The sequence below is a fragment of the Phoca vitulina genome, unplaced genomic scaffold, assembly GCF_004348235.1.
Source record: "Phoca vitulina isolate PV1807 unplaced genomic scaffold, GSC_HSeal_1.0 scaffold63, whole genome shotgun sequence".
Taxonomy (NCBI): Eukaryota; Metazoa; Chordata; class Mammalia; order Carnivora; family Phocidae; genus Phoca; species Phoca vitulina.
Genome location: NW_022589766.1, coordinates 8,717,554 through 8,735,610, shown reverse-complemented (window position 1 = coordinate 8,735,610; position 18,057 = coordinate 8,717,554). Strand labels below are relative to the sequence as shown.

Genomic DNA, 18,057 nt, shown 5'->3' with positions numbered 1-18,057 from the left:
GCCGTGTAATTCCTTTGTGTGAGCTCATCTTCAGTAGGAATCATTTTTTCTGGGCATCCCCGGTGCCTGGGTTGTGGGGCATATCTCGAGGAAGGTTCGAGTCTGCCTCTGTTGGTTCCCATTGATTTTAAACCAGTTTATACATTGATTTCTCTGATTGTGGTTTCCACTCTGTGAAAGTGATGGGAATTTGGACCCCACATATTCACTTGGCATCAGCTTGGTTTTCGATCTTTTGCAAATTATCTTTTCTCTACCCAAATTATTGTCCTGCTGTCATGCCATCACCATTCGCCCAGCTGGTGGGTGGGGACCATTAGCCCTTTTAAGCCACCAACTGTATGTAGGGTCTTGTTTCTGGTCCCAGCCACCCAGGAGTCCATGGCCTTCACATCTTGCCTCTTCTTGGGGTTTGGGACTCCAGCCATCTGGATTCAATTCCCCTTCAGCACACACTCACCACCCTGGCTTTGAATTTGCACTCGTTTTTGAAATCTGGGCTATCCCGTTTCTTTCAAGTGCAGCTGTGATTTCAAATTGTTTTATTGTATTTTATACAATGTGTGGGTATATACATATGTGTGTGGGAGGGGGCTGCCTATATCAGCTCAGACCAAAATCCCTTAGTGTTGTAATTAGCTGTCACCACTGTCTTTCCCACTGGCTGCAGGACACCATGTCTTAGTGTAGACACTCAATAAATTTCTGTGAATGAGTGAGAGAATAAGCCTGTGATTCTTTAGTACCACTTCCTAATTATCTCCTGGCTATAGCTATCAGACATTAGGGTTTTAAAAAGACAGCAAAGACAGAAATGGAGGACCAAGAAGACAAATTTATAACAATGAAATCTTGTTATAATACCCATAGATTTAGGGATCATGCATATTTTACTTCCTAATGACAGAATTTAATACTGAAAGTACTAACTGGAAAGAACTATCAGTAATGGAAATCTTTAATACTGCCGTAGAGCCCAGCAAGAGAGAATCTATTCTCATAAACTCTGGGGGATGGTGACAGAAGAGTAGACGGGCAGCGCTTGCATTTCATCTACAAGAATCCCGGGCATTTTGCTGTGTGAGTCCTGGCTGGCCTTCACGGACAGGCTCGCCTTTTACCTCTGGTCCGTGTGGTTTACCGTACAGATTTAAGGCCCCTTCCTTCCCCCCCCTCCACGTGCTGAGCTGCTGCCCACCATGCCCTCCCCCCGCCGAGAGCTAGTGCCCTAACCTGTCCGTTCCCTTAGCATGTGACCACACCTGGGCAGCATCGGGCACCCAGAGGAGATGGGGAAGGTTTAAGGGTTCCAGGAAATGTCTAGCAGCTGCGTGGACACGGAGGCCTCTGGGGCCGGGCAGGTGGTGGGCGGGAGCCTCTTCTCTCCAACACGCGGAGCCAAACCTCCCAGGCTCCCTGGTGGTGTGAGGTCTCAGGCAGCCCAACTCGGATTAGCACCATCCGAAGCTCTGAGCACTTTTCCATTTGCCATGGAGCCGACTAATTTAATGAAGCCGTCACAGCGCACACCTCAGGGCTTATTGGAAAAGGACTGGAGCACAACATTATTTCACAGCAGTAGATTGCATCATTTTCATTTCACGGCCTTCCAATGGGAAATAATAAAACAAAATTACAAACATAATGAAGAAAGAAAGGAGGGGAAAAAAAAAACCCACAACCAAAACCTTGGGTGAGAGACGCATCCTCCGTGCTGTGACAGGGCTGGTTACCTTATTCATTTGCGCCAGTAAATATTATCTGGCTTCCCTTGGCAGGAAAGAGCAGCCCAGGATGCCTCCACCTGCTGCTGAAGATAACAGGCTGCAATAACTCACCGTCCAGCCAGGAGTGCTCAGCACCCCTGCAGAAGGCTCACTGCGTGGCCTTGAGAGAGGCTCCAGCTTCCAAGGGCACCTCCCGCCCTGGGCCAGCCGCGGCGCCGGGGTGAAGGGCCTTCGGTGACGGCAGGGCAGGCTGGGAGGGCAAGCTGGGGGGCTGCGGGCGTGCGCTGTGTGCCCGGTGCCTCTCCGCACCTGCTGGGAGATAGCATCCCCAGAACCGGAGGAAAGAAAAGGAGTCCCCGCCCCCATCCTTCTCCGCAGGGTGCTTCAGTGTGACAAGGTGAGCTGACAGCCAGAGGCTAAGTAGGAGAAGACGGACAGAGCAAGCTCGGTTCCAAGAGTGTTCTCATTCATCCCGGGTGGGGGTGTAAGATCAAGGGAGGCAGCCGGCTCAGCCGGGCCTTTTATTCTTTCCGGCAGGCCTGTCCTTCAACTTGAGGAGATGCCCTGGGCCTGTCCCCACATGGAGAGACCGAACCCCTTCACTCCACCCATACCCAGGTCCTCTCCTGCCCTTTACTGAAAATAACTTTTCTCCTCTGTGAATGCAGGAATTTGAGGCCATGTGGAATGAGCTGCTGCCTTCCGGCCGGTAGCCTCCTTTGAAGCCGACCCCTCACCTGTGCCTTGGGCCCCCGCCAGCCCTCTTGCTCCTTCAGGTAATGCTGCCCCTTCAGCCAACCCTTCCCCATTCACTGCACAGTACCCTAATTTCTCTTACCCTGACTCTACCCTAACCTGTCCGTTCCCTGACGTAGAGGAAAAAGCCTCCCCTTGAGCCTGATCTCCCCCTCTCCTTTGATCAACATGCTCCTCTAAAGTACCGCAGTTAGCCCCATGGACTGGGGTCAGATAAAGTAGGTTCAGATCCTGGCTCCTCCAGTTCCTGGCTGTGTGACTAGGGACAAATTACTTGACTTCTCTGAGCTCAATTTCCTCTTCTGTCAATGGGACAATAGTCCTACCTATCTCATCATTTTAGTGTGAGATTAAGTGAAATGTGGAGTTCTCAGCACAGAGCCAGGAACATAGCATATAAATGTTTGTTGTCATTATAGTTTTATTGTGAGGTTTGAACATCCACGTCCAGAGCAGAGAGCAGAGTGTTGAAGGCTGAGCTCAATCCTCAGAGGTCACGTTGAGGGTAGGCTGGACCTGAGACTTGCCTGTGTGATTGCCCAGGGTCATGGAGGACCCGACCCCCGGCAGCACGGCTCTTGGGTTTGGAATTGGTGACGAGCCCAGGAGGGGAAGGAAGCGGAGGAGAGCAGTGTGGGAAATGCGGTCCCTCTCGCCAGTCTTGGCCCTTTGCTCCCTGCAGCTCTTGGCTGTTCCCCGCACCAGGTGTTCCGTCGGCTTCTGTGTTCGTTCCAGCCTGTACCCACTGCTCCGATCTGTGCCCTGTGTGCCAGCCCGTGTGTGCCACAGTCCGCGCTGAGCCCCATGGGGAAGCCGTGCCGCCAACAGTGTCCTGATTCAGGAGAACCAAAGACAAGCATGCGAATCACAGAGGCTGGCCGAGCACGTCCGGCCTGGCCCACGCCCCCAGAGGCTCCCCCTTGTTCTCAGAGACGGTCACACCACACCCCAACACCCAGAAAATAGCTCAGCCCTGCTTCCTACCCTCGGCTCTCATAATGACCTGAATTCTGCCTCTCTTTGCTCACCAGCCTGGCACCTGCACGATTTTCAGTTTGGGAGGTTCCCCCTGAAGTTGTCAGAATACTGCATCCAGCACCCCATGCCCTGAGCTTCCACCTGCCTTCAGGTGGGGTCCCCTGCTCAGGGAGTGGGGACTGATCTCTCACTAACTGGGGGTGCAGGTGTTCTAGAACTACAAATGGTTTTATAGGACCCTCAGTCTTGAACAAGGAGGTGGGATGTTAAGGACCCAAAGTAGTGCAGACAGAATGTTGTGTCAGAAAAGAAGTTCAAAGAAAGAACTCAGGTTCAAAGGAAGACAAGACCCCATGTGAGATGAACTTGAAGCATAAGTGAGATTTCAAAAATGATGGAGAGGGGGATGCGTGCTCGGTGATAAAAACAGCTGAGCAAAGACACAGAGAAATAAGACAAGATGGGTCTTTTTCAGGGAGTATGGAGAAGGTCAACCAGCCCATGGTGTAGAAGACACAGAAGAGAGTGTGGGTCAGAGAGGGAGACTCAAATGCCAGGCAGAAGATTCTGAACTTGATTGGGCAGGTAGCTGTGAGCCACTGAAGGTGGTAAAGAAAGAGAGTAATATTGACTAGAGTGGAAGAGGAGGAAGATGGATTAAGTAGCAGGAAGTAAGGAGCTTTGGAGGTGAGATTCTGTGAAGGAGGGCCTATTAGAGATTCCAGAAATAGTCTGAGGGAGATTATGAGGCCTAAACCATGTCACCGACAGAGTGGAAGGTAGACCGTGATTCTGAGTGACTGTGGTGGCGGCCATGGGAGGAGAGCAGAAGGTGAGGGGAGCAAGGGGGAAGAATGGCCTCCATGCCAAGGGGATCCCGTTCTGCCTGCTGAACAAATGCCCTCAGAGTCCCATATTTAATTGTTCTATTTGAGTTTCTGATAACAAGGCTTAATTAGTTAATTATAAAAACATTTTAGACACACAAAAGAAGAACAGTAGCATAGCAAACCACTTACACAGCACTTAACTCTGGGCTCGGCATTGTTCTGAGAGCTTTAAAGATTTTAACTGAGTCAATCCTCATGAAAGTAATAGCTATGTGATAATAATACTACTATCATCTCTCTGTCTTAGGAATGAGTAACTTGGGGGCCGAGAAAGTTAAGTCATTTACCCAAAGTCATACAACTGGTAGTAGACGTGAGATTTGGGTCTAAGGAGTCCGCTCCAGAGTTCTGGGTTCCTAACAACTAGGCTCTGCTGCTCCTCCCATTCAGGATAAAATCACAAATACTTGTGTTCCTGCCAGAAAGAAAATAATGGTTGGAGCTTTAAATTAAGTAGTTCTGCACGTTGAACAACTGGTGAGCCACACTGACCTCAGATTCATTCACCCACCAACTATTTCTTAGGTAAAGAAGGGAGAAAGGAATTAGCATTTAGTGAGCTGTTATTATGGCCGACTGTATGCCTATGTGCTCTGCAGTCCCTGTTTTATTGGATGCTAACAGCAGTCTGCTGAGATAGGTATTATCCTCATGATTTCACAGATGAGGAACTTGAGTCTCAGAGAAGTTAAATAATGGGTCAAGGTTGCCCAACTTTTATAAGTGGCCATGCTGCCTTGCAAAGTACATGGCAGGTCAGCCCCCCCAAATGTATATGGAGATCACCAAGCAGTAAGCATTTACTAGGCATCTATTATATGGCCGGCACTATGTCCGGAGCTGGCCGCCAGGCCTTGCCTTCGAGAACAGCAAACAGAGGAGAGAAACAGGTTTCATTTTCGGGAGAGTTGGAACAGGGGGACGATGTGCTCCCAGCTGTTGCAGAGGTCACTGGGGTGTAAGGGGCACCAAGGAGGGGATGAGAAAGCTTCATAGGGGATGGGATGGCCAAGACGACCAGAGGAAGAGAGCATGCGGTCCCAGCCCCAGGAACCCACTTTGGCTTCTCCACACTGTCTTTCAGTACCTGCTTCAACCTTGGCTGTAATAAAGTGGGCTCATTATCGGGCGCCTGGTGGCTCCGTCGGTTAAGCGTCTGCCTTCGGCTCAGGTCATGATCCCAGGGTCTTGGGATTGAGCCCTGCATCGGGCTCCCTGCTCAGCAGGGAGTCTGCTTCTCCCTCTACCCCTCCCCTCTGCTCATGATCTCTTTCTCACATACACTCTCTCTCTCAAATAAATACAATCTTTTTAAAAAATGGGCTCATCATCTTTATGAACCTTGGACAATTTTTTTGGGGTTGGAGAAGAATGTGGAACTAAAGGAAGACAGAGTCAGCCCCTAGGAAATCCCTTCCAGGCTCCCCAGCACGAGGGGCATGGGGAGGCTAGCTGTCCCCTGTGTCCCCATGGTACCCTTGTGTCCTCATGGAACACCTCGGGTCCGCCTATGCTCCCGTGTTCCCATGGCACCCTCTGCAAAGCTGATGCAGCCCTTCCTGCATGAGCTGCACTCCCGTTGATATTTCTGCCCTCCCACTGCCATTTCTTTGTAAGACCCTTGAAGGATGGGGCCCGCACTGCATCTGGCAGGGTCTGGCTCTCAGAGTGGGCTTGCTGAACCTGCTGAACCTTCTGAACCACCCTGAGTGGCCCGAACCAGATTTTCCAGATGAAGCCACTCCTTCATTTGCTCCCCCGTGTCTAGTAGCCAGCCAGGATCATATGCATCTTTCTTTCCAGAACAGGCCTTTGGCAACTTGGACAGCACAAAGAGGCCATAGTTCATTCTAACCACCAAGAATTCTTTCTGTTGGATCATGAAGCAAATTAAAAACTCTCAAATCTAGCCTCTGCTGATGGAAAATTTGTCCTTCTGTCCTGCTGCCCTGGGGAACTGATGCTACAAACTTAACAGGAATCTAGAGCATTCAGAAGCTGCCTTGAGGGAATTCCCGGCTGCCTTCGGGGTTATACGGCCCCCCTGAGCAGGACTGGCCCATCTGAGAATGGCAGGGCAGTAGGCCAAGAGTCCGGAGGGATGACCACTGACTGCCCTCCCCTGCGACAGGTGGCTTTGGGACATCCTGACCAAGTGGACTTCTGGGTAACAGCCTATCTGTGAAGTGGGGCCTCGAGAGGGGAACTTTTAAGAGGCAAGGAGGGCGCTGGCACACATTCCAACCACAAGACAGAATCCGCCCTCCAGAACCAGAAGCTCCCAAGTGGGAACACGTCTTGAAGATCGGGTCCCTGCACCTGCTGGCGATCCCGTGCAGCCAGTCAGGAATTCTCTGTTATAATACAAAGTCATTCCTCGGAAAATGGGTTTGATTACCTGTGCCTCTTCTCTAGCTGTTCTTTCTCATTGCAACAGCCCAACTGCATGGCCTTCAATTCTGTTTTTCTATAGTAGAATGGAAGAAAAGTCCAGACTCCTGAGCATGAACAGAACTTGGAAAGAGGGTTTCCAGTCCAACTCCAGCTTCTTGGCAAACCTGAACCCAAATCATCACAGCCACTTCCATTTTGAAATGTCTTTAGAAATTGCGCTCAAACCAGTACTTAGCAGGTCCCTACTTCGTGCAGTTAGCCAGGTTTTCTGAGGCTGCGGTGGAATAAAATGCCCCCGCGCTGCCCGGGACGGCCCTGCAAGGAAGGTGTTGCTTTCCTTCCTCGCCTGCAGAGCAGGACTCCGCGTTTCTGAGCAGTGCTGTAGCCGGTCCGAGGACACCCAGTTAAGCGCCGACAGCGGGGCCCAGCAGGGCTGAGACCCACTTCTTTCAGCTCCAGATCCCAGGCCCCTGTGCCGGTTCCCTTTCTCCCAAGAAAGTTTACCTTTTGAAAATCTAGTCAAGAAAAACAGAACGGTGTTCTATATAGTGTAAGAAGTTCAAAATGTCACACATTGTAAAAGTTATCTTTTCTGTTCATGATGAGAAGAGCTGAGGTTTTGAACTGATAATGGCTGAGCCACTCGGATTGCAAGAGAAAAGAGAGGTCGCTCAGGGCTATACCAGCTATCTTTGTCTTGCTAAAACATTTAATTTTTTTTTACATTTAATTTTTTCTTTATCAGAGGAATACTAGTTTGAAGTAATGTTTACATACAGAGATCTCCTATCCCGCATGCACTCCCTTTCCCCAGAGGCATCCATCCTTCACACTTGTAGGGTTTTCCCCTGGCATTTACCTCTATAATTGAATATTATACAGCTGTTTCTTGAAATATCAATTGTAGACATTATCTATTGACTTTGTGCCATGGGAGATAAGGACTTCGTTTTTCCACACCACTGCTCACTTTTCTCTCCTTTTATCCCAGTGACATATTTATAAAATAAATTTTGGCAAAATCAATAATCAGCACTTATACACTGAGCCAAATGGTAAGTTACGACCAAGCTCCTTTCTTATACAATCTTTTGTTTTTCCTGGAATTAATAATTGCTTCATCTTTTTTATTTCCCTGGTTTTCTGTGAACCTCTCACACTTTTCTCCAAATCTTCCAATATGATAATACTTGCTATGATTTCAAGCAAACCCTCATTCCCTTTTATTTCCTTCTTCTTTCCTTAAGAATTTTCACTCAAGAGGCTTTCTGTTCAAGTGTCCCAATGTTTCTGGTTGCACTCTCTGCAGGTTGCATGACATCCTGAGGATTCTCTTCTCTAATCTCTAATTTTGGTTCCCCTTTTTCCTGGATCATAGGTCTTATTTCTTGATTTCCTTTCTTTCTTTCTTTCTTTTTTTTTCTCCCTAGACAACATCCTAGAGTACATTCCTGAGAATGGGAGGTTAACTTTCCGAATTTGAATTGGTAAAGGTAAAATTCTTGAATGTAACAACGTCTTTATTCTACTTCACATGTATTCCATACTTTGGTTGTGTATAAAATTGTCAGGTGAAAGTCATTTCTCTTCAGCATTCTGAAGGCATGCTGTCAGGAACTGTCTGAGACTTTGCCCTACTTGCAAGCTGACAAGCCGGCCTTCCACAGTTTCAGGGAGGCTGACAGGAGGCACAAGACCCCTGGGTCAGAGCTAAAGGATAATTTATTACTCACAGTGATGGGAGAAGCCAGAATATCAGCAGTTTTTGCCCTGGTTCCCCTAACCCCAGTTCTCACAGGGGACAGAAATAGGGCCAAGTGACACCTGCCCACACAAGGCGGGGGGGTGGTGGGGTTGGATTACAGCAGAAGAACCCTGAGCTTAGGGAACCTAAATCTTTTATAAGGGGCATGTCTGCCTTGGGCTCTGGAGGGAAATGCTATTGCCATCTTCCAAAGCTGTTCACTCCACAAACATGCTTCAAGAGATAGCCCAAAACAAGGAGAAGTCAGTGCCTCCCTCACGAGACATTCAGAAGTGCAGGAGACACAAGGTAAATCTCTGCTGAAACTTGTTTCCTCGCCTTCTAGCTTCCGCTGCTCTCCTGAGTTTCCACTGATATCGGTGCAGTCATTTCCTTTAGTTTCTTGCCTTTTTTCCCCCTCCCTGGAAGATTTTGGACCATCTCCTTATACCTGGTCTTCTGATACTTCCAAATATCAATTTGGAGATTCCTATATCCTACACTTCTGGAGATATTTCTGATACTATTTCTTTGGTTATTAGATGGTTTCTTTCTCCCTTGTACTCCCTCATGGAATTCCCTAGCTTTCTTTGGATTTGTTTGTTTGCTTTATTCTCTGTCTTGTAGTTTGGAGGGTTTCCTCAAATTTCCTCCCCACTGTGGATGTAAGGGTATATTTAAGAATGAGACACTAAAACAGCCTGACATCCTGTGTGCATGGACAGGGCATGCCACCTAGTGAGCTGAACCACAGGGTGACCAAAGTGATCTGGTCTTTTCATTGTGGGGGGATTCCCATGGTCGGTAACAGTAGGTGTTTGCTCTTGGTTCCTCTAGTTTCTCTAAAGAACAATCTAATGTCAGGCTTGGATTTCTGGATGTAAGTCAGGGGAAGAGAGCTGAGGCTACCACATTTCAGTAAGCATATTTTTATGAAGGGAGAGAAATAAATGTGTGATAAACCAACTCCCCATAACACTTGTGTCCTCCAGTAGTCCTACCCCCATCCCCACTATCTCAGGGGGTGGACCTTAGCTTAGAGCTTGAGACTCTTATTACTGGTGTAGAGGAAATTTGCTAGAAATTGATCAAATCAGCAGGTTGTATGATTCAAATACTCACGACTGACACTAACTGTGCTCTCTCGTGCAGACATTTGCCAGTCTTCATGGGTCGCTCTGGGGAGAATACCTGGTGCAGGACATTCTCAAGAGAGATCCTGAGGTCCTGGTGGAAACATTTCTGCCGGGAGCTTTCTGAAGAAAATGACTGCTTTTCCTTTTTCTTTTTATGTCATTTGACCTTGGTTTCTTGATCCTCAAGGTGGTGTTTGCCCTTTTTTAAAAAAATCTTTCTTCACAAAGTGTTTGTGAGTTCCTCACACTTAACTTTCTGAGCTCCTTGCAGACCTCCTGCCTCTTGTTAAAACTTCATTCAGTCTTAAGTTTCAAGGTCACTTCCTTAGTCATCACCTGCACATGAGCTCGCAGAGCAGGAAAGCCCATAATCTCTTCCAGCAGTGCATCTGACTTACTCTATCCGAATCTCAGTGGCTGGCGTCTGGGAACCAGTATTTGAGAAAGTCCGCTAAGTGATTCTGGTGTCCTCCTAGTTGACGGGATCTGTATACTCTTGCCTGTCATGACTAATGCCTGAATTTGGAGTTCTGATTACCTCTGCCACATGTCCCTATCCCACATATCTGCCCACTTGAACTTCTGCCAATCCACTGCCCTGGCTGGATAGAGCCTAAACGCCGGACCCTAAACTTTGCATCACCACCCCAACTATGGTCCTCCCACCCTGATTCTTTTCTGTCCTGACCCCGGCCCCTGGTCTCAGGTTGGCTTTGTGGACTCACTTGTCCTCACCAAGACTCACGTCCTCCCTCCCCCCTCCCCCACTACCCTACCACCACCCACATACCCACATCCTGGTGTCTTGCCCCACTCTGTCTGGACCATCCGGATCTGCCCATGCCATGGTCCCATAAATAGAAAGGATGCTATTGGGTGTTTCAATATTCAGTCTAATGAGAGATGCAGACAAAGAACACTAAGGAGGAAGACATGGCTTCCGGTTGGCGTTGGAAGGGGCGTCACCCTGAAACAGGACTTCAGCCAGGCTTTTTTATATTCATGGAGGAGAGCGAAGTCAAATCTAGAAAATACTTACCAAATGCCTCCTGCTATCACAATACAGGTACAACTGTAATTACTGTTCCTACTGATAATCATATATGTTATTGAACCCTCCTCTAAGATAAGCCCCGCATATATGTATGTGTGTGTATACATATACACCTGTATATATATTTACATATATTACTAGAGATTTTTCAACAACCCTGCAAGGCATGATTATCCCCATTTTAGAGATGTGAGCAATGAGGCACAGAGAATTGTTCTCTCAAGACTAGTAAGTGCTCAAAGGAAGCCTGACAGCCCAGTCTCCTGACTGGTTTCTTTCCCCCTTGCTGTGGGCTCCTGCCGTTTCCCTGTAATTAATGCATCAGCTCCTCCCTCTGAGAGAAGCAGCCTCCCCTCTCTCTTCCCAGGGAGACGTCTGCAAATAAAACTCAAATCAAATCACTCTGTGTCTCCCCCTCAGCATGTCGACCTCAGGCTCCTCCCTTGCAGGTGTCCATTATCCCAGAAGGTGAAGTGTGGCTAATCGTGATAGTGATAATGGGGCGGCCAGGAGAGTGGTGTGAAAGGCGAGGTGGCACGGAAAGGCTGCAGGCCCATTTCACTCGACACCCCTTCTTTTCATCCCCCACAGCTGTCTGAGGCATTTGCTCAGAAACGGAAAACATTCATGGTTCGATGCAGCCCCAGATCTGAATTACTCTGTAAAAATTAAGTGCTTTTAGAGTTAGGCAAGCAAGAAAATATTTGACTTTTGTTCTACTGAAAGCCATTGTTAACATTTAAGATACAGAAAATAACCATACATTTGCACATCAGACTCTAGGATTTGCCAGCATGCTGGGGTACACAGCCTTTCAAGTGTGCAGTACATGAAAATCTAGGTTCATGGAAAAGTTAAACTACAGGAGATTATTTAACTCCTGACAAGAATGCCTCTGTACAGGAATTCCAATGGTTCGAAAACCTGAATCCTTCATCAGGCCCCACCACTTGCAGAACCTCTCTGCACCTCAGTGTTCGTGTCTGTAAAATGGAGAGGTGGGGGATGAGGGTATCTCACCTGTGCTGTGAGGCTGGCATGGGGGGCGGGGGGAGGCTGGCCGGCCGGGGGCAGAGGAAGTTCTGGTCTGGAAGTGGTACCCCAGGTGGTTGGGGGACCAGCCTCCCATCTAGATAAGCCACGCACAGTCTGCCCTTAGCCGCCAGTGAAATATGAGCCGTTCCATTATCCTGCACCGTATCCCCCTGCCGCCCTGCTATTCAGTTAAAAGTAAAGCTCCTGAGTACATTTTAATTTCTGATCATTAGTTACAAGATTTTCTTGTTAATTCTGATTCAGCAGATTTTGCTGAGACAGCTCTATTTTTTCCCCTTTTATTTTGGTCGTGCTGCACAGAGCCTGTTCAGAAAGACAATAAATCCGGGTGGCCAACCTCCCTCCTGGGGATGAATCATCTGCAACTCTGTAAAGGACACAGCCAAGAGGCTGGTGACAGGGAAGGATTCTCCTCCCCGGCTTCTTTACAGGTGACTCTAGGGGACCTTTGGGATTCTGGCTCCTGGATACAAACCCGCCCCTGGATTACATGAGGGATAACAAGATTCCCTACCAGAGCTCAATAGCAGGCAAATCAGGGGGACAAAATGGAACAACCCAGGACAACTCAGCAAAATCAGTTCCTGCTTTCTGCTGCTTTTATTAGATCACAGGTATCATGCATCTGAATTTGCTGTAGATTTATCTAACCTGGAGGCACCAACAGAATTTTGCAACCAGCAAAATTGGTTTGGGGCCCTGCACTTCCTCCTCCTTTCCTTCCTCGTGTAACTCTTTGTAGCCACTGACATGAGTAGGTTTATTGTTCTCCTGGGGCTGGTAGGTAACCTCCTCCTGACCTTGGACCTAGGACAACAATGAACTCGTCCATGCTAAAATGTTGTCCGGGTCAGTTGTAATACCCTTCCCAGGGACCAGGGGTATTTTTAGACATTCTTGAGAAGAGCTAACACTCGTGGAGGTTTCAGTTTGTGCCGGGCACTCTTCCTAACGCTCTTTATATATTAACTCACTGAAATGCCATACCAACCCTGTGAGGTAGTTTTAATTATTATTCCCGGACACAGATGGGGAAACTGAGGCACAGAAAGGTTCCAGAGCTCTCTGTAGTCGCCCCTGTAGTGAGTGGCAGAACTGGGATTTGGTCAACCAGTTCCAGAGTCCATACCCTTAGCAACTGCACTTTACTGGTGAAACTTGATTTTGTCATAAGATATTGCCTGAGTGGCCTATTGGCAATAACAAGAGAGCTCCGTCTCAGGGGAGAGAGGGGACCTGGGTTAGACCTGTGACAGGAATGAGACTGGAGCTCGAGGAACAGACCTCACTGTTCGGCCGAGAGGAAATCCTGTCTAACGGCATCCAATCCAGGGCAAGAGGGAGTGGCGCAGACAAGCAACCCACATCACGGAGGCTGAAGAGGATGGAAGGGTGTCCCAGACAGACAGATAATCTAGGGCAAGAGCCACTGGGCTGTGCAGCCATCAGGGACCACTGCGAGCAGAGCAGGCCGCGGGACCCAGGTTGGACCCCAAGCTGAGGTGGGCTTGAGCGCAGGAGCGAAGAGTGAGTTCGGAATCTCTGCCTCACCTCATATACAAAAATGAACTCAGCATGAACCAATGACATAAATATAAGGGCTGAAACCATGAAACTCCTAGAAGAAAACAGAATATATTCCTAGAATATTCATGGCCTCAGTTTTGGTAATGATTTCTTGAATAGGGCACCAAAAGCACAGGTAACACAAGAACACGGATAAATTGGACTACATCAGAATTCAAAGCTTCTGTGCATCAAAGGGCACCATCAAGAAGGTGAAAAGACACCCTAGAGAATGGGAGAAAATATTTGCAAATCACATATCTAGTAAGAGTCTGGTATCCAGAATATATAAAGAGCTCTTACAACTCAACAACAAAGGGGCAAACAATCCAATTTTAAAATAGAGGAAGGAATTAATCAACATTTCTCCAAAGAAGGTCTACAGATGGCTAATGAGCACATGAAAAGATGCTCCGCATCGCTAGTCATTGGAAAACTACAAATCAAAAGCACGAGGAGATAGCCCTTCATACCCACTGGGATGGCTATCATCCAAAAAAACGAAAACAAGTTTGGACAAGGATGTGGAGAAACTGGAACCCTTGTACCTTGCTGGTGAGAATGTAAACACTCAGCTGCTGTGGAAAACAGTTTGGTGGTTCCTCAAAAAGTTAAGCATAGAGTTTATCATAGGACCCAGGCATTCTGCTCCTGGATATATACCCCAAAGAGATGCAAAGAGCTACTCAAACAAATACACGCACACGTGTATTCATGGCAGCCCTATTCACCACAGCCAAGAATGAGAATGATAGGAATGTTCGGCAATGGATGAATGGACACACAAATTGCGTTACTTGTGTACAATAAGATGTTATTCCACATAAGAAGAAATATAGCACCAATACCTGCTATAATGAGGATGAAGCTCGAAAACATGATGCTAAGTGAAAAAAAGCCAGACGCAAAAGTTTTTATATTGTGTGATTCCATTTATATGAAATATCCAGAATAGGTAAATCCATAGAGACAGCAGATTGGTAGTTGCCAGGCAATGTGGAGAGAAGAAAATGAAAAGTAACTGCTTAATGGATGTGGAGTTTCCTTTTGGAGTGATGAAAATGTTTTGGAACAAGATAGTAGTGGTTATACAACATTATGAACGTACTAAATACTACTGAATTGCTCACTTGAAAATGATGAATTTTATATGATGTGAATTTCACCTCAATAAAAAAAAAAAAAAGAATAAGTTAGGCCCCTATAATAACCATGGCACCAAGCAGGGACCAAGACAGGTTGCCAGGTACTTGAACAGAGGTATAAACGATGGGGGCCAAGTCTTTGGCACCAGGCAGAAGCCCAGGATATAGGGCCAGGGCTCCTGACCAGGTGTAGCCCTGGAAGAGGGTCAGGTGGCGGGCATAGCCAGCAGGGGAGATGGACTATCCCCAGCTGGGCAGGGAGGAACCTGGGATCCCTTTCCAGGTGGGCGGTTACCCCCAGCAGGGGGAGCAGAGGTGCGTAACCACGGGACACGGAGCTTCCTGTGACGTGGGGCATTTCTGGCCTCCTTCCCTCAAGTTGCATTAGCCTGGAGGTTTAGATGAATGCATTTGGCTGATAATGGATCCCAAACACAAAGAAACAAGCAGGAGGAGTGGTGAGGGAGGGAATGTTCTGTTGCTGTTTAGAAAATGAACAAAACAGCTGGAGGTAAAGCTTTTGTTACAGGCTGCCATCTCTGATTCATGCGCCTTTGTAATCCTGACTAGGGTTTGAGGGAGCCAGGAAGAGCCATTAGTACTACCAGCATGGGGTTTATTAGAAGTAGACGGCCGTTTAGCAATGTCGGGAGTGTGCTTGTCGTGCCCCCATGCCCAAGGTGGCGTGTTCACAAAGTGTGAGGCCCGACTGAGGGACTCTGGCTGCCAGCAGGGACTCGGGGGGAAGTGGGGTCAAGCCTGAACCGTGCGCAGAAGCATCCGCATCCGAGCGGAGCCTGGCTTTGAGGGCAATGAGTGGGAGCCCACTAACTTCCCTCTTGGCCATGAGCTGGGAGGAGCAGGAAAGGCTGGGAGTTTTCGAAAAGGAACAATAGGACTTGGACACCTCCCACGCACCCCCCACCCCCCACCCCTGCTCCCGCCCTTCCCCCACTCCTTCCTATGCCTCTCCTTCTTCTCACGTACCCTCAGGCTGTCTTTGGCCCACAAAGCTCTCCAAATCGGTCAGCTTCTTCTCTACCCTGACTCTAAAGCCAAGCTGAATGTTGCTGTTCCAGGGTGGAGGGCCTGGTGAGACTCCTGCCACTTCTTCCCGGGACTGCGCTGGTCCCTCCACAGTGGACCCTTCTCTCGGTCCCCACCTGCTGCCATCCTACCCCGCCTGGAAGGCCAGCTTGCATGGTCCCCGTTTGGAAGTCTTTTTTTTTTTTTTTCCGAAGGCAGACGCCTAACGACTGAGCTACCCAGGCGCCCCTGGAAGTCTTTCTTGATTGCCCACCCAGATGTGCTCTCCCTACCTCTAAATAACCTAGAACCTGCTTGTGTCTCTCTGTAGGCTTCTCCTGTTCTGTCTCACCTGGTTATTTCTGGACTTGTCTTATGCTCTTCGGTAGGCTGTATGGGTCCACCTCTGAATCATCTCCCAAGGCACACAAGAGATGATACGTGATTGAATGAAGGAATACAGAAATGAATGAATCCTTCCCGCCTGATCAAGTACAAGAGTCTCCAAGACACTTCTGACCCACCCAGGAATCCCTGGGCCACCCACTGTGTCTCGTGGTGCAGAAAGGCCATCCTCAGTGTTTTACTGAGGAAGTATGTGGGGAGGAAGGAGGGCAGAGGTTCGGGGGGCCAGGCCCTCTAGCTCTCTGGGGAGTACCCTGGCCTTCTGCTATCCCATCAAAGGGGCCTGGACTGGAAAGCAAAAATAAAGGGAGTGGGTGAGTCCTTTTTTATTTATTTTTATTTATTTATTTTTAATTTTATTTTATTATGTTATGTTAATCACCATGAGTCCCTTTTTATTAAAACCGAGACTGACTTAGTCCTAGGCATGCGGGGACTTCGGTTATATAAGCCACTGGGAATGGGGAGAGAGCCAGGAGCAGATGGGGATGAGGCCAGGCATAGCAGACTCGCGGTTCGTGTGGTCTGCCTGGGGCGGTGGGGGGGGGGGGGCAGGAGAAAGCCTCACGGTTCGTGTCGTCTCCCCGGGGGCAAGAGAAAGCCAGGTGGAGCTGGTAGTGTACGAGGCAAGGGAATGGTTTGCAGGACGTCCGGGCCCCCAGCCAGGTGAGCCAGGACTCTTGTTGGGGGTTCTCTCAGCACAGCTGCTCCTCCTTCTCATAAACGGAGCAACTCCAGCAGGCTGGGGAGGGGCAGGCCCCAACAGACCAGTCCCAGGCAAAGGATCTGCTCTGAGCGCAGGCAGATGCCCAGTAAGAGTGGGCGGGTTAACTCCTGACCCTGGGGGAGCTAGTGGCTGATGCTATGTGCCCGGCTGTGAGTGAGGACTGGTTCAGCTCTGATGGAGCCAGGATTACTGCAGATCTGGAGGGCTGGCGAAGGTGGGATTGCCCCCAGCACCCACCCCCGTGACCTTTCTTCCCTTGAGCCCTTTTCTCCCACCCTGAATTCCAAGAAACAAAGCAGGAAGGGAGAGAATCAAACCAGCAAAGGAGGAGGGGGGAATGGTAGAAGAGTAACAGGGGCAGGTTCTCAGGACCTAAAACGTGTATTCGATTTGGTAGACTCTTAAAAAATGACAAATGCAGCATTGGGTTTTGAGCCTTGCCAGCGATCATGCCAGCGAGTGGCCTGAGCCTAAGCTTAATCCTCCCTCGGGAAGTCAGCCTGCCCAGTCTGGAGCAATTGTATAGACGGGGTGGGGTGGAGTGGGGTTTGGGGTGGGGGGTGGGATGTCCCATAGAAGTACAGGCAGCCTCCTCCCAGCTCGTGTTTCTCTCTCTTCTCTGGCGAACCTGGCTGGGCTCCCCAGGCTGCCTCCCTCCCAACCTCCCCCCACTTCCAATTAAAACATCTATTCTGTATTTCCTGCATGTAGCACCCTTAATATTAGGTCTGAAAACAATTTGCAATCAGTTGTACTAATTAATCTAATTGAATTTAATTTCCCTTTCTTGGTGTTAGGGGTGAGCGAACTCCGTATGCTGACTTATGTAAAGCAATATGCAAATTTGTATCTTGAGCCCAGAGCCCTGCAAATGTTTTTGATTACAAAAAAGGCTGTGCTGAGGCCGTCGGGAAATGAACCACGGCAGTTTCTGGCCTGACACCCCTGTATTCCAGCTGCCTGGGCACAGTACCCCCTCACTGTGCCCCCTGTAGCCTGGTCACCTTGCTCCTGCCCCAGACGGCACTGCTGGGTCCCTCCAAGGACTTCTTAGAAACCCGGAGACCGTATTTTCACTTTAACTCTTCAGAATCTGGGTTCCTTCCCTTTGTTATGCTGCTACTCCTCTCTCAGCCTCCCATTAAGCTCAAGGATGGATTCTAACTTTGGCTGGAAAGTCTGAGGAGCCCCCAGTTGGTGAGACATTCACTTGAGGAGGTGGTAGGTAGTGCTTTGCCGGCTGCCCCAGATCCCTCCAGCAGAGGGCAGGTGTAGGGCTTGGGGGGGGGGGGAGCCCCAGGCAGGAACACCAGGCATGTGGCCCCAACTAGCCCTCAGCTCCCGTGAAGAGGGAGTGGTATCACCCATAGATGAGAGTAGAGCAGAGGGTCGTGAGCCATGATTAGCCACGGCCAAGTCCCACAGTCCCTTGCAGAGCCCTGCCCCCAAGAGC

The 18,057-nt window shown here is 48.9% G+C and overlaps 1 protein-coding gene across 1 annotated transcript in view; it reads left to right on the top strand.

The window, feature by feature from the left end:
- Positions 1–16,091, top strand: part of GALNT14 (polypeptide N-acetylgalactosaminyltransferase 14) — a 220,113-nt gene extending 204,022 nt beyond the window's left edge. The window contains exons 15-16 of the transcript XR_004297810.1: positions 2,396–2,503; positions 15,804–16,091. The gene's annotated coding sequence lies outside the window, so the exon portion shown is untranslated. The remainder of the gene's footprint in view (positions 1–2,395; positions 2,504–15,803) is intronic.
- Positions 16,092–18,057: the final 1,966 nt, after the last annotated feature.